Genomic DNA, 24,378 nt, shown 5'->3' with positions numbered 1-24,378 from the left:
AAGACAAACATCTAGCTGGGATTTTCATAAATGTTGTTTCTGATGCAAAGTCAGTGTGGCATTGCTAGAGGAAGGCTTATCACACATCACACACTTGTGCCTTTCAAGCAATCAACTTAAAACCAGTTTTTGAACAGATTGCCACCCGATTTTATAACAATTGTTTTTCCTGATTTATTTTCCTTACTCACAAAATGGGGGCTTGCACAGGGGGCGGTAGCTCTGACATCCTTGCCACTTCCCCTGTGAGTGCCCATCACGTGCCAGGTCAAACAGGAAGCCAATAAAGCACGCTTTTCCGTTGATGTGAAACCAAAGCGTAACGATTTCACGTCATCTGCCAAAAGTGAAGAAGATGTAGAAAGAAGATTTGAATCCAGCTCTGTCTGCCTCCAAATCCCATGAGTTCTGTGCTCCAAAGCCCATGGGCGGCTGCTGCCTCTTCCTCAATGCTGAGTCTGACATTGCTGTGTTCTTCTACAATCCTTCATTCTTTATTTTTGGGTCTTCTCCATTGTACGCTGGCTAACTTTGTTTGGTCAGCCTTCTGTCTATTCCACAATCTCATGACTTCAAATGATCATCTTTTTGCTTTCGAGACAAAATGTCCCAAGGTGTTAGAACTCAGTGAATTAGATTTCCAGTTCTTATGCTTTGCTGGACCAGAGCATATCTCACAGGGCTTGGTGATTATCTGCTCCTCACCTGTGTTAGTGGAATCCACTGAACTAGAGAGGTCAGAGATGATGACTTCCCAACGTCATGTTCCCGATCATACCTACGATGCAAACATATTTGCCCTACAATGACAGTTGGCAGATGTTAGCACGGTCTCCAAAAATAACCAGGACATCCTACATGTTTAGAAGATGTTTCCATATTTCTTCATGCTTGAAAAAAGAAGTCCGTCCCTCCCTTCTGCAGGAGACTGCACTGTACGCTGGTCCTGCAGATGGATTTGCCAAAATACTCTTACACTAGCCTGATCAAGAACGTAAGAAATCAACATCTTGGGAATATGATTTCTACTAATAGATACATAGCTACTATATTAGATTCCTAGGGCTGCTGTAACAAATGGCCACAAACTGAGTGGTTTAAAATAATAGAAACTTATTCCTTCACAGTGAAGGGGCCAGAAGTCTGGAATAAGGCAGGGCTGGTTTCTCCTGGAGGCTAGAGGAGAGAATTTGCGCCATGAGCTTCTGGTGGTTGCAGGCAACAGGTGGCATTTCTTGGCTTATAGATGCATCACTTCAATCTCCGCCTCCATCTGCAGTGGCCTTCTTCATATGCTTCTCTGTAACCTCTCGTCGTTTTTGTTTTTGTTTTTGTTTGAGACGGAATTTTGCTCTGTCTCCGAGGCTGGAGTGCAGTGGCGTTATCTCACTGCAACCTCCGCCTCCCAAGTTCAAGTGATTCTGCTGCCTCAGCCTACCGAGTAGCTGGGATTACAGGCGCCGCCAGCATGCTGAGCTAATTTTTATATTTTTAGTAGAGACAGGATTTCGCCATTTTGGTCAGGCTGGTTTCAAACTCCTGACCTCAGGTAATCCACCCACTTCAGACTCCCAAAGTGCTGGGATTACAGTCATGAGCCACTATGGCAGGCCCCTCTCTTCTTTTTAAAAGGACACCAGTAATTGGATTTAGGACACAGCCTAAATCCAGGATGATCTCATCTCTAGATCTATAATTTAATTACATCTGAAATGTCCTTATTTTCATACAGGTCACATTCTAGGGTTCCAAGTGGACATAAATTTTGGGGGACACTATTGAACCAACGGCATAAGTGCATACATATACATTATATATTCCTGTGATCATAGACATGTAAAGAATAAAAATCCTATTTTTGTCCTTTGTTGCTTTTTTAAGGGACCCTGCTAGCATGGCAAAAGAAAACTTCTCACATACATAAAATTCAAGAAAAAATTTTAGCGATTACATTTTAATGTATTTGATTTTATGTAGTGTTACTTTATTTCTTGCTACACTATTTTCAGAATCTTATTTGGAATAAAACAAATTAAACTAAAAAAGGGTAAAGAATAAATGGATGGCTCTGCTCATTGACTAAATTCTTTATTTTTATTTTATTTTTTTTTTTTTTGAGACGGAGTCTCGCGCTGTCACCCAGGCTGGAGTGCAGTGGCCGGATCTCAGCTCACTGCAAGCTCCGCCTCCCGGGTTCACGCCATTCTCCTGCCTCCGCCTCCCGAGTAGCTGGGACTACAGGCGCCCGCCACCTCGGCCGGCTAGTTTTTTGTATTTTTTTAGTAGAGACGGGGTTTCACCGTGTTAGCCAGGATGGTCTCGATCTCCTGACCTCGTGATCCGCCCGTCTCGGCCTCCCAAAGTGCTGGGATTACAGGCTTGAGCCACCGCGCCCGGCCTCATTGACTAAATTCTAACATAGTCTTAATAAGATAACACTCATCAATCTGAATAACACTTTTTACTACTTGAAGCATACACAAATTTGAAAATTGCTTTAAAAATAGTTCAATGTGCTGGGCGCGGTGGCTCACGCCTGTAATCCCAGCACTTTGGGAGACCGAGGCGGGCAGATCACAAGGTCTGGAGATCGAGACCATCCTGGCTCACCCGGTGAAACCCCGTCTCTACTAAAAATACAAAAAATTAGCCGGGCGTGGTGTTGGGCGCCTGTAGTTCCAGCTACTCAGGAGGCTGAGACAGGAGAATGGAGTGAGCTCGGGAGGCGGAGCTGACAGTGAGCCGAGATTGCACCACTGCACTCTAGCCTGGTCGACAGAGCAAGACTCCTCCTCAAAACAACAACAACAACAAAAGTTCAATGTGCTACCGATCATTTACTAATATAGAATTTGCGTATGAAATATGGGCTGTGCCAATTGCTATACATGTACACTGGAAGTTACTAATAACCCATGCTTTTGTGAGATGTTTTTAGAATGATGGTTCTCAAATGGGAGCAATTTCATACCCCAGGAGACATTCAGTAATGTCTAAACACATTTTTTGGTTTCACAACCTGTGGGGGAAAGGTGTGTGCTAGGGCCACGTAGTGTGTAGAGGCCAGGGATGCTGTTCAACATTTTACACTGTGCAAGACAACCCCACCACGAAGAGCTGCATGACCCGGAATGTCAAGAGCTCTGAGGGTGAGAAATCCTATCTTAGATCTGTACTGAAGCATTTTCACTCCTCCCGCCTTCCTCTCATTCCTCTTATGACCAGTGATATCCACTGTTGAATCACTAGCTTGAATCAAAGTACGAACTGCTCCGAATGACTGCACCTAACACTTAAGCTTTATTTCCACCATGAGTTTAGCTGGTTTTTTATCCAAAATCAAAATGCAAATGCACAGGACATAAACTAATCATTATTTTTAAATGACCAGAACACCTGGTATGTAGAGTAGGCAAGATTTTCCTTCTCTCCCAAGTGTCTCCTAGGAATTCTAAGGAAAATCATATTATATGCATGCTCAGGTATTAAACAGATCCTTATGCCTCATACGTCTACCCTCACTCCCTTCCTCCATCCCATGTTTTAGAATGGTGATTAACAGCTTGCACTTTGGAGTCCCAAAATCTAATTCGACTCGGATCCACTCCTTTCTACCTGCTTGTCCTTTGACAAATGACATCATTTGACATAATGACATCATTTGACTCATAAGGACAGCAATACTACTTACTGTAAACATTAGAATTTTTTATATTTATTTTCATTTTGCTCATAGACAATATGCTGAATCCTGCTCTTTAAGGATGCTAACATGCTTTCGTGTGTGTGTGTGTGTGTGTAATTACATTTGACACCTTCCCAACAACCTTGTGAATCAGGTAGGTAAAGAACTGATACTTGTATTGTGTCAATAAGGAAACTGGGGCTCATGGAATTAAATTGACCTGTCCCAGATTGCTCAGGCAACCCAGAACCTCTGCTTTCCAACTCCTACTCCAGAACTTGCCCTTGACCCAGATGCTCTTGAGTATTGCTGGGCTGGAAAACTACGTGATGTAAGGCAGTGATTTATTCAATTCCTATCTGAAATCCTATGTCTGGCCAATAAACTAAGATGCATCAGGCTCAAGTGAATTCATGTCCATTTGGAAACTGTTTACCCAACAGAGCTAGAAGTTTAAAAATATTGGAAGATAGAGTATCCTTCTGTCATCTAATCACTGTTTTGCACTTCATGATGCATGTGAGTAATGAGCTGGAGGACTTCAGCTGCTGCTTTGATCATTTGTTCTTTTGTGGCTTCCACCTTATAATAAGCCTGCCTCTGAGACAGGTATTATTAATTGCATATTGTTTTGTGTTTCTAATGTTTCATTTCACTGATTCCTGTTTCTCTTCCCCTCTTGGTTTTAAGATCCCTGCTGTTTTTAATATTTAACCATTTCTTCACAGGCATCTTTTTAATCCAGCTTAACTTTGGACATGAATTGAAGTTGACCAAATTGCTTGCTACAGTCCTGTCAGCATTTCTGCATTCAGAACTGTTTGTTGACTCAGTTGCAGTGATATAGATTTTCCCACACAGTCTGTTTGACATTTGCAAGTCCAGTCTGCACCAACTTCTATTGTATTAAGCAAATAACCATACTGCACTGAAATTCCACTCATTGTTAACTCTAAAGCAACAGGATTTTCTCCAGTTCACCAACAGTCAAACCTATTGTTATCATAAAACCCTCTCCAGATGAAAACTGAAAAGAATCATATGACCCAGAAAAAAGATTAGCCTTCAGGAAGTCTTTGGGTTTTGCCATTTTTGTCAAAATATCCCCAGAGGCAGTGGAAAATAATAAAGTAAAACCTATTTTTGGAATAAAGCCCATTTCAAAATAGAGTCTACAGACTTTCAAATTTGCAAGACAGGACTTCTCAAAATGAAAGGCACAAAACTGGGCTATGGTAAACCCAAAGGGACCAGAAGCAATTCAAAACAAGGGATTTAGTAACTTTTAATTGCCTCATTTTCAATTCAAAAGGGAGTGTAAGTATTGATATTATGCTATAGCTCAATTGCACAGACCAATCAGCTAGTTTGCTGTGACACAGGAATCCTCAGAGATTCGTCATTACCCAGGATTTCTGTCATTTCAGATGAATTTTCCACCTTGTTGGAAACAACACGCTGTACTTCCCCAATCTTCTTTTTCTATGCTTCTATCTGGGGAGACTGATTTAAATTATAGTGTTCCAAATAAAGTCTGAGTAGGAAACAAACCCAGTATTTTTTATATATGAAAAGGCAGGGTGTAAAAAGCTTTTTCTAAGGACACAAGGTATTTGTTTACCAGAAGGAACACAAAAGTTTACGTCTCAAGATTGGAACGTAGGCAAAACCGTAAAACCTGAATTATAAAAAATTAGAAAATAGTGAATAAAAATAGCTAATAAATTGCCAAGATTTATGTCCCAGTACCAGCTGCTGGGATTCCAAACCAGTTCCAGAGATGCTGGGGTTCTCAGGACACTACTTCAATTAGAGAGCTGTATGGAAACAGGATCGAGTGTGCACCCTTCTGGTCCACAACATCTCCTGAGGCTTCATGGATAGAGGAGGCGGCAGCACTAACATTCTTCACTTCGAATCATTAAGAATAACCAAATATTCCATATTGGTCTGTTTGTATATTAGCTATCTGTCACTGCATAATAAATTACCACAAAACTTAGTGGCATAAATCAGTAACAACCATTCATTACCCTACTGTGATATCCAGCTTCCAGGATGGCTTACAGAGATTCCCACTTCCTAGTTTTCACACCCTTCTGCAGTCCACGCTTACGTTGACTATGACTGACACGTGCAGCCAGTTAGATCATATGGAAAAGACAACACGTGACTCCCAATGTTAGGTCATAAAAGACGTCATTGTTTCCATGTTTTCCCCTCTCTTGGATTCCTTCTCCTGGGAGAAGCTGGCTACCATATTGTGAGACACTCCAGCAGCCTGAAGAGGGATCCGTAGGGAGAAATCAAGTTTTCCTGCCAATAGTCAGTGAGGAACTGAGGTCTCCTTAACATCCACATGAGGGAGCCATCTTGGAAGCAGATCACCCAGTTCCAGTCAAGCCCTCAGGTGACCACAGCCCCAACCAATATCTTAACTGCGATATCAGACACCTTAGCCAGTAACACCCAGTTAACCCCCTCATAAATTCCTGTTTCACAGACACTGGGGGGAAAGTGTTTATTTCTTTTTTTTTTTTTTTTTTTTTTTTTTGAGACGGAGTCTCGCTGTGTCGCCCAGGCTGGAGTGCAGTGGCCGGATCTCAGCTCACTGCAAGCTCTGCCTCCCGGGTTTTTACGCCATTCTCCTGCCTCAGCCTCCCGAGTAGCCGGGACTACAGGCGCCCGCCACTACATTTTGGAATAATTGGGTATGCATCAATGAGTAACTACTACAGTAGCCTGCATATTTGGGAGTGGCTTATCTGAATGGTTCTGATCCAGGGTTTTTTGCAAGGTTGGCAAAGCTGCAGTTTTTTGAAGACCTAACCATCTGATGGATCTGTTTTTACTATGTCTCACTTATATGGCTGGCAAGTTGGTGTTGGCTGTTGATGGGAAGCCTCAGTTTCTCTTCCTGTCATCTCTGTGCAGTCAGCTTTGGTGCCTTCACAATGTGCAGGCTGGCTTCTCCCAGGGTAACTGAGCTGAGAAAGAGATCAAGGAGGAATTAGTACAGCCTTTTAGGACTGTGGAGGTTAATTTTGTGGCAACTTGACTGGGCTAAAGAATGCCTAGATAACTGGAAAGACATGATTTCTGGATGGGTGTGTGAGGGTGCTTGCAGAAAAGATTAGCATTTAAATTAGTAGACTAAATAAGAAAGACCCATCCTCACCAACGTGGTGGCCAGGCATCAACTAATCCATTTGTGGCCCAAATAGGAAAAACAACAGCAGAAAGGGTGAATTTGTTCTATTTGAACTGGGACATGCATGTTCTGCCTTCAAACATCAGCAATCCTGGTCCTCAGACCTTTGGACCTGGCCTCAATTACCATTGGATTTCCTGATTCTTCAGCCAGAATACTGCAAGTCGTGGAACTCCTTTGCTTCCATAATCACATGAGCTGGTTTTCATAATGATTTTCCCTCTCTCTCCAGATAGATAGAAAGAGATAGATAGAAAGATACAGATAGATATATGTATAGATCTGTCTCTCCAAATATATGTATCTGAGTGTTTGTATATACATGTATGTTATATAGACACATATACATAAAATATATATATACATATATATAATATATGTAACACATTATTTGTTCTGTTTCTCTAGAGATCCTTGACTTATACAGATTTTGTTACTGAAGGTAGTTCTAGGGAAACAGTTTTAAGGATGAGTTTTATGAATTGGTTTTGTGGTGTCTAATTGGCTCTTGTAATCTGACCTGATTTCAAGTTGCTAAGGACTCTTTAAAGTAGTAAAGAGAGCATGATAGTTCATGGTGTAAACTTTATAAAGATATCCAAAATATCTGCAGTGGATATCACTAATCAACCACTTAGAAAAGGCAGAGTGAAGTGACTTAATATAACAATTTTGCACATTTTTTGAAAACGACACAATTCAATGGCATTGTTTGCTTATTCCTAACATCACTGAGCAAATGGGGGAAAAAAAAAAGTATGAGCTCAGGAATTCTAATTTCCACCTCAAGCACCACATAAATGACCTAAGAACTTCCAGATGTTTCTTGAAGGAGATCCTTATCTTCTGTTACTACAGGGTTGAAATTACTGAAAATCAAACTCAGAATCTTATCCTGTGATTGGCTGGATTACAACACAAGTTGAACTCCTAGCCTTAAAGTAGGGTGTCTACTGTTAAAGTGAGAACATTGACTGGGAAAGAATGAAAGAATGAGATCCCGTAAGTTGAGATGAAGATGTATAAGGAGAACATAATGAAACTGGGAACATTGAGCCCCTAAATTCTTTTTTTTTTTTGGTAGCGTCTCTCTCTGTCACCCAGGCTGGAGTGAAGTGGCACAGTCTCAGCTCACTGCAGCCTCTGCCTCTTGGGTTCAAGCGATTATCCCACCTCAGCCTCCCAAGTAGCTGGAACTACAGGTGCGCACCACCACACCAGGCTAATTTCTGTATTTTCAGTAGAGATGGGATTTTGCCATGTTGGCCAGGCTGGTCTTGAACTCCTGACCTCAAGTAATCTGCCTGCCTTGGTCTCCCAAAGTGCTGGAATTACAGGCGTGAGCTATGGTGCCCTGCCTGAGCCCCTAAATTCTGATAAGTCTTCTCTGCCAGTGGACGAAGTCTCCCTACTCACAGTGGTAGAGGCTTCTCCATTCACAAGGGCTTGGCCTTTCTACTTCCCTTTGAGGATAGTAATTTTGTATTGCCTGAGGAAACGGTAATGTCCTCCCCTGAGGCAGTTGCCCTGCAAGACAGTACTGATACTCTTCATGACCTACGCTCATCACCCCTCGTTGCTTCTAGACACATAACCAGGCTCAAGTCCCAGAAGATCCCTAAAGGTGAGGCGAAAAGTGTAATTCATGGGGAGGTGTACTACACTCCAAAAGAACTTACTTGAATTTTCTAATTTTTATATGTAGAAATTTATGGGACGCGTGTGAAAATGGATATTAATACAGTAGAATAATATTGGGAGGAACATACATTTGGATCAGGTCAAACTTATTAATATGTACTCAATAAGAAGACATTTTACATTAAATGTTGCAACTCAAGGAGTTAGAAACAGCTCTTAGAGTTTGGCTGGTTGGTTGGTTGGAACATGGAACAAAAGACAACCCACAGTGAACACATTGCAAACATGCAACCTCTCTTGGTTTAATATAGGAAAGGGATTCAAAGATTTAGGGATATTGGAATGTAGAGCGGATTTGTCATTTGAGACTTAGACCCCCAGGGAGGGTCCAGAGGACACTACTTTCACCAATTCTTTGAGAAATAAATTTGTGAGGGGAGCCCCAGTAAGTTCTCTATAGGCGAGACCTGACAGTGGGAACTACAGACCTTGATTAGAAAATGTAAATGCAATGGGAGTAATTGGAACCTAGGAGGGCAGAGGCTAAGGGGAAGACTCAGTTGCCAGTGCCAAGGTGGGCAGTGGCTACCATAATGGACAGCAAAGTTAAAGCAGCAAACAGAGCAGTCAGATCTGTGCAGATATGTGGTGTTGGCTAGTTCATCATGGTGATGCTAGAGAGGAAATAGATGGAAATCATACCCAAATTTTACTTGATCTGTATAAGGAGAAAAATTCTAGATGAACTGAACAAAAGCCTAACTCAAATCATAAAAACAGAGAATCACAGCCCCTGCATCAAGTCTCAGAATCAAGCCAGTTTGCAGACCCAGAACCTCTTTAATAAAGCAAAGGCTAGGTCCCTTGAGGAAGAGCCCTGGGACTGTACATCTTCCTCCCAGCCTTCCCCACAGAAACCTCCAGCCTTTTAAAAAGGTAACTGTGTGTGGGAAAAAGGAAAATGTCAGAACTTTGGGGGACTTCTGGACACTGGCTCTGAACTGTTAACTGATTTCAGAAGAGCCCAAAACATCGCTGTGGCCCTCCAGTCACAGTAGGGGTTAGTGGTGATCAGTTACTTTTAGCTCAGGTTCATTTCACGGTGGGTCCAGTGGATCCCTGAGCCCATCCAGTCATTATTTCCCCAGTTCCAGAATTGATCATTGGAATAGACATACTCCGAAGCTGGCAGAATCCCCACACTGGTCCTCTGACCTGTTGACTTAGGGGTATTATGGTGGGAATGGCCAAGTGAAAGTCATTATGACTGCCTCCACCTGCAAAAAGAGTAAATAAAAAACAGTACCCTGGAGGGATTGCAGAGATTAGTGCCACCATCAAGGACTTGAAAAATGCAAGTGTGGTGATTCCCATCACGTCTCCATCTAGCTGTCCTATTTGTCCTATGCAGAAGACAGTGAATTTCTACGTGCTCACCCAAGTGGTGACTCCTATAGGAGTTGTTGTATCAGACGTGATTGTATTGCACGAGCAAATTAACATATCCTCTGGTGCCTGGTATGTAGCTATTGATTTGGAAAATGCCCTCTTTTCCCATCTTTGTCCATGAGGTCCACCAGAACAGTTTGCTTTCAGCTGGCAAGGGCAGCAATACTCCTTCACCATCCTGCCTCAGGAATGCATCACCTTTCCAACCCTAGGTCATAATTGAATCCACAGAGATCTTGACTGCCTATCCCTTCTGCAAGTTACCACGCTGGTCTATTACATTGATAATATTATGCCTATTGCACCTTGTGCGTGAGAAGTAGTAACTACTTTAGACTTATAGGTAAGACATTTGAGCATCAGAAAGTGGGGAAAAATCCAGTGATAATTCAGGAGTGTTCCAGCTCAGTAAAATTTTTAGGGGTCTTGTGATGTACAGCATGTCAAAATATCCCTTCTAAAGTGAAGGAAAAGTTGTTGAATCTGGCCCCTCCTATAACTCAGAAAGAAGCACAATGTCTAGTCGGCTTATTTGGATCTTGGAGGTGACGCATTACTCATTTGGGTGTCTCTCTCATCCGTTTACCAAGTGACCCAAAAAGCTGCTAGTTTTGAGCGGAGCCCAGAACAAAAGAAGGCTCTGTGACGGGCCCAGGCTGCTGTGCAAGCTGCTCTGCCATTTGGATTCTATTATCCAGCAGATCCAATGGTGCTTGAAATGTCAGTGGCAGGAAGGGATGCTCTTTGGAGCAGTGCAGGCCTTTAGCATTTTGGAGGAAGGCCTTGCCATCATCAGCAGATAACTACTTTCTTTTCCAGAGAGAGCTTTTGGCCTGCTACTTGACCATAGTAGAATTGGAACACTTGACCACAGTCCATCAAGTTAACCTGTAACATGAGCTGCTTTCCATGAACTGAATGTTATCTGACCCATCAAACCATAAAGTTGGACATGCATAGCAACACTATATCTTCAGATGGAAGTGGTATACACATGATCGCGAGCCAAGCATACCTTGAAGGCACAAGCAATTTACGTGAATAAGTAGTTGGAATGCCCATGGTCCCACTCTTGCTACACTGCCCTTTCTCTCCCAGTCTGCATATATGGCCTCATAGGGAGTTCCCTACAATTAGTTGAAAGAGGAAGACAAATTCAGACCTGATTGAGAGACGGTCAACATGCAGGCACCACCCAGAAGTGGGTAACTGTAGCACTCAGCCACTCTCCAGGACATCCCTCAAAAACAGCAGTGAGGAAAATCCTCCCAGCAGGCACAACTTTGGCAAGTGTGCTTGGTTGTGAACTTTGCTTGGAAGGAGAAATGGCAAAATGTGAAAAATGACCAGTGGATCCTAGATGCAATGGCTACAACCTCTGAATTGGGTATTAATGGGCTGTGGCTGGTGTTTGACAGAATGGTCAGAAACTTGAAAGAAAGATGATTGGAAAACTGATGTCAAGTAAATATGGGGAAGAAGTGTATGGAGAGATTTCTCTTAAAAGGCAAAAAATGTGAAGCTATTTGTGTCCCATGTGAATGCTCATCAAACGGTAACCTCACGAGAGAAGAATTTTAATAAAGTGGATAGGATGACCTTTCTGTGTATGTCAGTCAGCCCCTTTCCCACCTCTGTTATTGCCTGATAGGTTCATGAGGAAAATGGCCATGGCAGCGGAGATGAGCTATGCCAGGGCTCAGCACTACGTACTTCCACTCTCCAAGGCTGACCCAACTATGGCCACTGCTGGGTGGTCTTTGCTAGCAGAAGAGACCAACACTGAGGCCCCAAACAGCACCTTTCCTCAGGGTAATCAGCCAACTACCTGGTGGCAGGCTGATTACATTGGACCACTTCCATCATGGAAAAAGCAGTACTTTGTCCTTACTAGAAAAGATGCTCACTCTAGATATAAATTTGCCTGTACTGTATGCAATGCTTCTGCTAAAACTACCATCCATGAATTTACAGAAAGGCTTATTATTCAGCATTATGGTATTACACACAATGTGGCTTCTGATCAAGGAACTCACTTGCAGAGAAGTGCAGCAATGGGCCCATGCTCATGGAATTATTCACTGGTTATAGTACGCTCCTCACTATCATGAAGTTGCTGGCGTGGTAGAATGGCAGAATGGCCTTCTGAGGAATCAGTTACAGTGCCAGCCAGGTGGCAATATCTTTCAGGGCTGGGACAATGTTCTCCAGAGGCTATATATACTCTGAGTCAGTGTTTAATATGTGGTGCCATTTCTCTGATAGCTAGGATTCATGGGTCCAGGAATCAAGGGATGGAAATGGGTGTGACTCCACTCACTATTCCCCACTAGAGACCCACTAGCAAATTTTTGCCCCATTTCCTGTGAATTTATGCCTTGTTGGCCTAGACATCTTTTTTTTTTTTTTTTCCTGAGATGGAGTCTCACTCTGTCACCCAGCCTGGGGTGTAGTGGTGCAATCTCTGCTCATTGCAACCTTTGCCTCTCAGGCTCAAGCGATTCTCATGCCTCAGCCTCCCAAGTAGCTGGGATTACAGGCACATATCACCATGTCCGGCTAATTTTTGTATCTTTAGTAGAGATGGGGTTTTACTATGTTGGCCAGAATGGTCTCAAACTCCTGACCTCAGGTGATCCACCTGCCTCAGCCTCCCAAAGTGCTGGGATTATAGGCATGAGCCACTGGCACCTGGCCAGACATCTAAATTCCAGGGGGAGAAATGTTTCCACCAGGAGACAAACAATGATGCTATTGGATTAAAAGTGAAGATGGCCACCAGGCCACTCTGGGCTCCTTATGCTTCTGAGTCAACAGGCCAAGGAGGAAGTTACAATGCTGGTTGGGGTGATTGATCCAGACTGCCAAAGGGAAAGGTGACTGCTGTTCCACAACGGAGGTAAGGAAGAGTGTGTCTGGGATACAGGAGATTCCTTAGGAAATCTCTTAGTACTGCCATGTCCTGATTAAGGTCGATGGAAAATTACAACAACCCAATCAGGCATACCAACTAATAGACCAGACGCCCTAGGAATAACAACTGGAGTCACCCCATCAGGTAAAAACCAACTGAGGTGCTTGCTGAAAGCAAAGAGAATATAGAATGGGTAGTATTAAATAGAAGAAGGTAGTTAGCAACATGAACTATAATCACATGACCAGTTACAGAATTAAGAACTGTAATTTTCATGAGAATTTCTTCCTTTATTGTTATAAATATGCCTGTGTATATATATGCATATATTAAGCAAATATCTGTTTTTTTTAATCTCTTATGCCCTTATATAATGTTAGATGTATTGATTTTACAACAATATTCAAGCATTGTTAGTTCTACATCATAGTATTTAAGTTACAGAATATCAAGAGAAGAGTACACATCTCTCAAGGACTTTACTTTCTCTTTTGAGGGAGGGATAATTGTTTATTTTCAATCATACACAGGATAATTGCATCATGTTAGCTAGAATTATGATGTTATTGTCTTTATTTGGAGATTAAATGCGGTTTTATTATATGATAAACTAAGGAGATGTGTTTGAGTGCAAAGTTGGCAAGGGGTGGATATGTGATGGTTAATTTTATGTGTCAACTTGACTGGGTTAAGGGATGCTCAGGTAGCTGGCAAAATATTATTTTTGGGTCTATCTGTGAGAGTGTTTCCAGAAGAGACTATACACACACACACATACACACACACACACATATATGTATGTATATGTATATATATATAAAATATAATTATATATGTGATATAATTCTATGTATAGGCACCTATATAAACACATGCACATATATATCTCCTATTGATCCTGTTTTTCTGGAGAAGCCTAATACAATAACCTAGGGTCAAAAGATGCACATTGTTATTTCTATGACATTCTATTCATTAAAAGTAAGTTTCTGAGACATATTTTAGGTGAGGGGATTTAGATTCTACCTTTTGAAAAGAAGAATATCAAAGAATTTTTGTACATACTATAAGACCACCAGAGTTCACCCTCTGGCTACAAATTATTAACCTTCCTCTTGCATGCCAAATATATATATTCCCTTCAAAATTCCCCCCAAATCTTACTTATTACAGCTCAGACTCAAGTTCAAGGATTTGGGTATCTAAATCAAATCCTGCTTTAAGTGAAAGTTCTTCAATGTGGTTTCTTGAGTACAGCTCCTTCCTAACTGAAGACTTGTCAGCTAGAGAGAAATTGTCTGTATCATACACCTATATATAATGGTGAGACAAGCCTGAGATAACCTGTGTAAATACTTTCAAAAATGGGTAGAGCAAGGAGACACACAGGAATCACTGGTCCATAGCAATTGTGAAATCTAGCAGGACACATATTAGCATTTCTTTGATCAGGAGTCAAGGCCTGACAATAACTCTTCGTAACTCTTCGCTCTGTCCTCTAAGTTCTTCACCTGAGTCATTTTTTCTTTTCCATGGAATATAGCTTGTGTTTTTAGCAGAATGGTATTCTTAGCCTGCTCCTTACCTGTAGAAACTTTGAATTTCAAAGTCTTCTTTTTAAATTGTACAGTTCCTGCACCTTGCAGTTCAAGCAAACAATGTTTTTGTTAATAAAATTATCTTAAAAACTTTGTGAGTCTCCTGTGATTCCTGTTGGTATTCACTCTGTTAGAAAAAGCCACACACACAAATGTGGAATTAGCCCTTCTCTGTCTTGGGCTTCTACTGCATGTGGTGAGGAACAATACTTTTTAAGCTTCTCAGAGGTGTCACTGTTTGAATGATTGTCTGAGGTACACATTAGATATTTCCAAGCTCTTAACAAAAGGTTTACAGCTACACCCTCAACTGCTTCTTCTTACCATGTTTTGTTGACAGCAGTCTAGATTTGATATTTGTCCTGGAGCCATTTTTAACTTTAGCATCATTTTACTATCTAGGAAGTCTAGTATTTTTAAAAGTAGCAATTTTCATCTCTCTTATGCTTCATAGACCTTTTAGTTTGTATCTCTTCTTTTCCATCTTACTATAAACAACAAGTAAAAGCTATGTGATGCCTTCAGCAGTCTGTCTGGAAATGTTATTAGCTAGATCTGACAGTTCCTTGGGTACACTTTGTACTTCAACAACACTTTCACCAGTTGACCAACTGGGGCAGGTATCCAGGAAAAGTTGAGTGCTTGTTTACGTGGCCAGTGTCCTGGTCTCACAAGCACTAAGAAAGTATGCTTATCCATCAAAGAAGGGAAATGGCCAGTAAAAATGCATGAAATAAAGTGATTTCCATGGCTGGAGAAGTGGGTGAGGTGGGTATGGTTTCTGAGGTCAATACTTAAAATTCTCTGTAATACCAACTAGTTTAAACATTGTGCTTTACAATTTCCAAAGCACTTTCACATGCATTTCTATGTGACTGTGCAGTATTTCTTTTGAGACAGTCATTGTGGATTACTGAATAATTGGATATTTTGGTAGGTACTTGTTTGCATGAGTCAGAAGCAAAGTTAGAGCTGATTAACATTCTATGAAATATTCTCAATAAACGTGAACATTGGAAAACAGAAAAATTGAGCAATACGCATATACATTTAATAAATGATACCTATTTCAATTCAATACGTTGGTATTAGATTCAGTCATTCAGTGTTGTTTTCAAAGCTCTGACCTCTCACGGAGAAGGCGGCAGTATATACAGCTCTCTATAATGCAAAGCAAAATATCTTCATATACACAACAGAGAAACTAACTGAAGTTTTACTGAAGTTCACTTAAAACATGAAGGAGAAAACTCCAGAATTAAACTCATTTTCCCACCATTTTTTCTAGTTTTTCCCCAAGGTATTTGTTTAATGATTAATGGCGGAGGAGTGGGACGTTATACCCCATGCATGCTGAGGAAAAGAGCAATGCAGCTAAAATAAGCAGATGAATGAAAAGGTAAGAATCAGACCAGCCTGCAAAGCAGGCTACAGTTTCACAGGCAAAAAAAATCTAAAACATGAGGGGAAAAAAAAAAAAAGATGAGTTTAAAGAATGTAACTAAACACAGGATATGATACAGCCTACTGTACAGTGATTACAAATGAGATGATAAATGGGAGAATTGCCCATTTATTTTTTCAATGACTGTTTTAATGCACTCTGGTCAAAATGTAGTGATAAATAAAACACAAAATCTAGGAATAAAAAAGGAAGGGACATAAATTATTCTTATTTCTAAACATTGTCATTAGTTTTTAAATTGAAATTATATACAAATCATTCATGTGGTGTTTACAATGTCAGGAAAAAAATATCTTCTCTGCATCTGCTACATCACGTTCAAGTCCACTGTGTTGACATCAGAGAAATAAGACTTTGCAATGGGTGAAATTCAAACTTTTAAATCTCTAGAAAAATTAAAATTCAGATTTTGAAGTTAATTTCTTTCATTTCATAAGATGGATTTTTTTGTGTTTTTTCACATAAATGTAAGACTTCTATGGAAAGAAAAATAGTGAACAAGAAACTAGATGGTGTTCGCCTTGCTTCTCATGTAACTAGTGCCCTGCGGTAATCTGGGTGAGCTACGTCTGCACAGACACATATTTCTCCCTGAAAACAGCAAGAAAATTAGCAAGAAAATTAAACATATCTTATTTCCTGACCTCTGCTCTGTGTTGATTACTGAAAGAGAGGGGACTTTAAGAACATAAGATACGGCCCGGCGCGGTGGCTCATGCCTGTAATCCAGCACTTTGAGAGGCTGAGGCGGATGGATTACCTGGGGTCAGGAGTTCGAGATCAGCCTGGCCAACATGGTGAAACCCCGTCGCTACTAAAAATATAAAAATTAGCCTGGCGCGGTGGCAGGTGTTTGTAATCCCAGCTACTCGGGAGGCTGAGGCAGGAGAATCACTTGAACCTGGGGGGCAGAGGTTGCAGTGAGCCGAGATCGCACCACTGCACTCCAGCCTGGGCAACAGAGCGAGACTCCATCTCAAAAACAAACCAACAAACAAAACAAGATAAAAATATAGGATCCCTTTTTCTTCCCTTACAGGACTTCCCAGCGAGGGGAAAAGGAGACAAAGGGCACACTTGCCTTGGAAGCTGCCGACGGCTTCCCCTTCTCCATCCTGGGGGACTGTTTACTTCTCTTTGATAGAGCTGTTTCTCTGTGGATTACGTCAACATTTTGTGCTCCATCTCAGTAGTTTCCTCGGGCAGCACAGAAAGATGCTGAGTTATTGTGCTCACTAAATCATGACGCTCACACCCTGGATATTCTGTGTGAAGGCAAGAGGCACCCTGGGAGCCAGTGCAGCAGTTAGCTAACTTCTTTGGGGGTAATCACCACTTTCCAGAAGAGAATGGAAGAGAAAACATCTAACAGCCACTGAGCCACCTGTGCTCCACCCCAACCTGCTGCTAGAGTGACATTTTTTGAGGACAACAGTCGGCCACACTCCACGGTCCTGCATCTGGGAATGGATCCGGGCGTCTAGGCTACAAGAGCCTCTGAGCCTCAGCATCCTTGCCTCATACACCTGCGATGTGCGTTCTTCCACTGACAAAAACAGATGGCGGTGTTTCAAGCCATCACCTCCAGCGGAAAGGTAGATGTGAACGCAGATGAGAAAAAGAGCCTGGAGAAAACTGCAGGAGTGAGAGGAGCCATTTGCGCTCAAAGTGAAATATGAGTGAAAACAGGTTCACACTGGAAATGTTCTGCAGATCAGTTAGTATGAAGAAGCAATAATTATAGAAGATGTATTGCAAATATTTTCAGTGCAAAAAAAAAAAAAGAGAACAACAATACTGTTTCCTTTCTGAAACGTGTCACACTGAAAGCTACTACATATCGGGATCACCTCACTCAAACATAGACTCTCAGGATTCAACTATTTAATCTGGACTTGAGTTTTCCCCCGAAATTCTTTTCACCATCTAGCTGCACAGTACAGAGCACATGAAAACATTAAACCTACAATTACATTGATAAACCGACCTTCAGGAGGCATCCCCTATACCTTAGCTATGGAGATGAGAGTATTTTTTAATTTATTAGATTGTAAAAATCTAATAACTTACAGAATAGAAATCATGCTTAAAGTTTACTTCAATAGAAAAAGCAGAACATGGAATTGCTGGATTATATGTTAGCACCAGTGTACACATATGTCCAAACTCACCAAATTGTATACATTATGTGCAGTTTTTAATAGCAATTATACCTCCATAAAATCAGAGAAAAAAGAAAAAAGGCAGAATGTGAAGAAAAAGGGGGGAAATGAAATGACTTAAATATATTTCCTGTAAAAATTACAGTATCTTATGACATAACCAAATATTTGCTGTGACTTAGTCTGAGGCTTTGAAATGGATAAGGGCATGGTTAGTGCTATTCTGGTGCTAGGGTATGTTTCCTGTGAAAGGACCACCCTTCTCGGTGTGCTATCTTCCCCTGAAATGTGCTCCTGAAGTTAGATCACAGGACGAGTGGCCGTATATCAAAGTGAAGAGCGTAGTTAATCTCCAAAATAAAAACCCTTGTAAATATCAACCAGATGATTGCTCCCAGAAAGTTCTTTCCAGGATACAGCGGCACAAGACAAAGTCGATGCAAATACCGAAGAGAGATTTGATCAGATGATGGCAGAGGACCTGAAAAGACCAGTTCCTGCTGAGGACTTTTTCTCCATTTATTCAAGAAGCACGTGTAGTTATGTTTGTAGCCAGAAATGAAGACGGTGAAGCACCCAATCAACCTGTGAGCCCACAAATGTGTGTCTGCAATTGTAAGTACCGCACTGGAAAAATATGCCAAGATGGGCAGCATGAGGGGCTTGATTTCAGTAGATTAGTCCTGCAAGCACAGACTGCCCTCAAAAAGAGCAAAGAACTGAGGCTATACCTGGACTATGATAGATTGCTAGTAAATGATAGGAAATTCATAAATACATAGATACGGTCATGTACTGTGTAAGGATGCTTCAGTCAATGCTGAACCGTGTATAAGACAGCAATGTTTCAACCAGATTACAAAAACGTATCTTTTCTGTGTTTAGATATACAAATACTTACCATTGTGTTACAGTTGCCTACAGCATTTCTTACGGTAACATGCCGTCCAGGTTTGTAACCTAGGAGCCATAGGCCGTACCGTACAGCCAATGTGTGCAGTAGGCTATATCACCAGGTTTGCGTTAAGTCCTCTGTCATGTTCACAAAATGACTAAATCACCTAATGATGCATTTCTCAGAATGGGTCCCTGTCATTAAGTGATGCATGACTGTATTTTGCAAGTCATACACTCTCTGTTACTTTCACCACTCGTCATTTCATCTTAACAACACCAGAGGGAGAGGCGGAAGCCAAATTCACACCAACATAAATATCCAGGCATCTTTTCTTACTCTCCCCACACAGTAGCCCCACGATAGATAAAACTGTTAAAACCATCCATGGTTGTTAACAACAACTATTCTACAATGGAACATGTTTTTGTTTTAATGGTCACATTGAGAGTGACTTCATCTCCTCCCCTCCCTTCCTCACTCTGATCCTTGAATGCCAAGCCCATCACCCCCAGGACCAGTGCACATGCTGTTTCCTCTTGCACACGAGCACTCTCCAGGCATCTGCGAAACTCCCTCCTTCAGTTCCTCAGGTGCTGTACAAATCTCTCCTACTAGAGGCTTTCCCCAGTCACTCAGTAAAATCATACCCGCTCCTGCCCCTTGCGACACTTCCTCTTTCTCTTTACTTATTTTACTATTCTCCAAATATGTGTTACCACTTGACAGGCTATATATATTTTTGTTTGCTTGTTTGCTATTGTTCTTACCTCCTAAAATGCAAGCTCCATGAGGGATGTCCTTCCGTTCAGTGCTGGATTTCCAGTTCCTGGGCACTTTCTTCCACCTGGCAGATTCTCAGTAATTCTGTGCTGAATAATTGAATAAAGTATTTAATTCTAATGTAATTAAAACTCCACTAAACTTCATGTTTTCTATCCTCCTCCACAAACTAGGAATGTGGTCATCTTTCTAAAGCACAGTTAAGATCAGGTTTCTCAATCCCCTGCACTGGTAATGTCAAAAGCAAACAGGGACATGAGTAACTTAGGAGGCTCCCCTAGGAAGACAGAGTCTAAATTCCTTAACCTAATTTGCAAGACTTTTAATGAATTTTTAATGATCTGCCTTTTGGGTGTATCTCCAGATTGATTTCCCACTATTTAATTATCACGTGTTAAAAGCATGGATTTTGGAACTTAATTTATTAGGTTCAAGCATTGTCCTCATCACTTATTACCTGTGTGTTTATAAAATTTCTGCAGTTTTGTTTTCTCAGCGGTAAAATGAGGATGATAATAGTATCCATCTTGCAATTTGTGTTTTGAGAAACAAGTGTGTTAAAATATGTAAAGTACTTAAGGAAAAAAAAAACCTACTAAATACATACCTAGACAGTGATCTAGCAGGTCAATTCCTAGGGATTTACCAAAGAGAAATGAAAATATCAGTTTACGAAGAGACTTGGACACATTTTCATAGCAGCTTTATCCATGATAGCCCCCAAATTGGAAAGAGCCCACATGTCCATGAATGGGAGAACAGATTTAAAAATCTGTAGTGATGCTGGCAAGGCTGTGGAGAAACAGGAACGCTTCTACACTGTTGCTAGGAATGTAAATTAGTTCAACTATTGTGCAAGACAGTGTGGCGATTCCTCAAAGACCTAGAGGCAGAATACCATTTGACCCAGCAATCCCATTACTGGCTATATATCCAAAGGGATATAAATCTTCCTATCATAGAGATACATGCATGCGTATTTTCATTGTGGCACTGTTCACAATAGCCGAGACATTGAATCAGCCCAAATGCCCATCAATGATAGAATAGATAAAGTACTAAATAAATAATGTACTAAAATGTAGTACATATACACCATGGAATACTGTGCACCCATAGAAAGCAATGAGATCATGTTTCTTGCAGGGACATGGATGAAGCTGGAAGCCATTGTCCTCAGCAAACTAACACAAGAACAGAAAACCAAACAACACATGTTCTCACTTATAAGTGGGAGCTGAACAATGAGAACACGTGGACACAGGGAGGGGAACAACACACACTGGGGTCTGTTCAGGGTTGGAGGGAGGGAGAGCATCACGATAAATAGCTAATGCATGCTGGGCTTAATACCTAGGTGATGGGTTGATAGGTGCAGCAAACCACCATGGCACATGTTTACCTATGTAACAAACCTGCACATTCTGCACATGTATCCTGGAACTTAAAATTAAATTAAATTAAATTTTTAAAATAATAATAAAAATAAAAATCTGTAGTATAGTCATACAATGGAATACTACTGAGCAATAAAAAGGAATGAACTATTGATACAGGCAACGACAAGGATGAATCTCAAAGACCTCATGCCCAGTGAAAGCAGCACCGCACAAAAGCAAACAGTGTATTGATAGAAGATTCTGGAGGAGAAAAAAATAATCATGGGAGGGGAAGAAAATCAGAGGAGTGCTTGCCCCTTAGAAAGTGGATTGAAGACTCACTGGGAAAGGCTTGAGGAACTTTCTAGGGTGGTGTTAAGTTTCTGTATCCTGGTAGAGCATTGGGTTAGAAAAGTGAGATTGTGCTGAAATTTAGAGAGTGTACACTTTCAATTTGTGCAATTCATTTCACATAAGTTTTACAGGAAAAGAATACAAGTAAATGCAAAATTTTAATTTGTGATAGGCATACTTCAATATTTAGTAGGAATTTTAATGATGTCTGCAATTTACTTTCAAATGCACTGAAAACAAATGATAATTAATTGCTGGATAGAAGGTTGGAAGAATGGATAGACATGAAAAAGTTTAGTTAAATGTTAATGGTAGCATGGAAGTGGTGAGTATATGGATTCTCACCTAAAAATTCCTTTAACTTTGCTGTATCTGAAAATTTTCATAATAAAAATTGGGAAAAATACAAAAGGAGTGTAGCAAAAATATTAATTTAGGTTATCATCATGTAAAATGATTCCACATTTACAATTGTCCATAAAAGTAAACCCGAGCCTCTTTCTTTTAGATCTTTGAGACTCAGTATTACATATTGCCTGACAATTATTGACGTATTTATCCTACACTAGCATTAACCATATCTTTCTTCATTGACTATTTTTATAGAATAAAAGTTAAATGAGCCCAGTGTTTTGCAATTAATTTTTATAGCATCATTGATTAGATTTCCCCAAATAATTTATTTCTCACTTCATACCCTAGAAGGTAATTCCATTTAATATTGTGGTGTAACATTTTAAACCAGACTGCCTCAGTGTGCCATTGAAAGATTTACGTAGGTCTGAAGCAAGAGCTGTTTCTGCCTAATGATCTGTATGTAAAAGCAACAGAAATATAGAAGGTAGGAATAATCAATCTATAAAGTGTTATATATCTCCTAAGAGTTGTCTAAGTAATCAAAGATTTCCTGGTGTGGGTCATAATACATTGTAGTGACTCCAGTTAACTAAACACTTAAAATATATGTTTCTCTGGAATTTAACATCACCTCTGCACTGCTGGGATAGTAAACCATTTTGTGTGGCCCATTCAAATATACAACCTAATTATCTAATTCAGTCAGTAAATAAAATAAAGCTTTATTTTTATTTTTATTTTTATTTTGCAGGCTGCAGGGCGCCAGCTAAACTCTCTGGGAAGTTGCAGGAGGCACAGATACAGCCTTAACCTTGAAGCGTCTTCCATCAGAGACATTTCAAGGTGGAGTGTGAAAACGAAGAGAAAGGCTCTGCTCTAACAGAACTTTCTGCCCAGCCATAACACAAAGATACCATGAAAAAAATAACAAAATACTGTCATAAGAAAATGTAACACAAATAAAGATACAGTACTCCAAAGTACCCAGGATGCCAATTATAACTTACCAATATAACTTCAGGTTGTTAATAAATACTTCATAGGTCTATAATTTCATAGTAATAGTTTAATATTGAATTTAGAGGAAAAAAGAAAAAATATATTTTTAAATCCTATACTCAGTAATGGCTAACATTTATTGACCCATTATTTTATTTTATAACATTTTATATAACTCATAAAACAATGCTTATATAAAAATTCACACAAAGTGACTAGAAAACATACAATTTCCAAAAATGTCCTCAGTTTTTGTTACATCCAGTTTTCCAAAAATGCACTCAAATTAATGGTAAAATGCAGACATTATGTGATATTTCATTCTTTGGTAAAACTATTCTTATTATTTTGTCTCCTCAAAAGATAAACTCTGACATCTTCTTTGTGTAGGAGCTGCTATTAACATCACCAGGAGAAAATTGTTAAAGCTGGATCTGGGAGAGGCAAGTATTTCCACATAGCAGTAATAGCTCCTTAGTCCCCACCCTCACTTCAGTACCTCCACCTGGTCCATCTACACTGCCAGGTGGGGTAAGAGCTCAATGACCTCCAAGCAGGAGGCTACAGACCCCCTCTCCACTAAGCAAGTTGCAAACGTTTGGGGGAAAGCTGGGAATGGAGGATGTCTCTGCAGGAACCCAAGTCACCGTACTGTGGTGTGGTCAGGCCAGTGACTCTCACCATGTAGGCGGCCAATTGTTCACCACTGAGTAGATGCCAGTGGCTGGTGGATGGCTGCTGCTGGTATGATGTCCCCTCCCCATAAATTTAAACTTAAAAGACCATCTTTGATGGTCACAAGCTGTGTGACCTCTGCTCAGCCACCTTGTTCTGATCATTTCCCAAGTGAGAGCCATGACTCATATTTCAACCTCTATGATCTTTATATCCACCACCAAGGATCCTTCTGACTACCACCCTTGCATTATGAAAACTGGGCTAGAATTCCTCTTGATTCCAACTTAAAAGCTTCATATGCTGTCTATGACACATTTCTATGTACTAAATAAATAAACAGATTTCAAAACAATCTGTGCTATAGCATCGTGTAACCATCTAAGCCATAAAGTTCTATATTCAATAATTTAACAAAAATAGCTCAATTTTATCTTCAAAAATTTTCTGAATAGAGACACAAAGCAAATACATCTTTAAAACCTTTGGAAAAGAATCACATAAAAATAATTATAATCTATAATTCAGAGCTTTGTTTTTCACAAAGGTAATAAATTAAACATTCTCCTTTGAGATTTCTTTACTGTGCAAAATGAGACCGATTAGGTCAAACTGTTCTTTTTACCACTTTTTGACATGCTAGTCAGAGATATTAACATTTCCAAAGAGAAGTGGAAAATATACCAGAGTTTGAAGAAGAATTTGGGATAATTAACCTAAAAGTAGATGTTGATTATATTCTTTCCCCTTCCTTGATTATATTGTTTATCCTTCCCCGATTCCTATGAAATTTTCTCCTATAAAGCAATGG

General features: G+C 40.4%; 1 long non-coding RNA gene across 1 annotated transcript; it reads right to left on the bottom strand.

Moving 5' to 3' along the window:
- Positions 1-6,287: 6,287 nt before the first annotated feature.
- On the bottom strand, positions 6,288-20,467 carry LOC126940294 (uncharacterized). Its single transcript, XR_007720696.1, has 3 exons — positions 20,411-20,467; positions 19,791-19,892; positions 6,288-6,672 (listed from the first exon to the last, which is right to left on the bottom strand). It is a non-coding gene; the product is annotated as an uncharacterized LOC126940294 (long non-coding RNA).
- Positions 20,468-24,378: the final 3,911 nt, after the last annotated feature.

Source organism: Macaca thibetana, chromosome 17 (genome assembly GCF_024542745.1).
Source record: "Macaca thibetana thibetana isolate TM-01 chromosome 17, ASM2454274v1, whole genome shotgun sequence".
NCBI lineage: Eukaryota > Metazoa > Chordata > Mammalia > Primates > Cercopithecidae > Macaca > Macaca thibetana.
The sequence above is the reverse complement of the archived record's forward strand: the minus strand, read 5'-3'. Positions and strand labels throughout refer to the sequence as shown.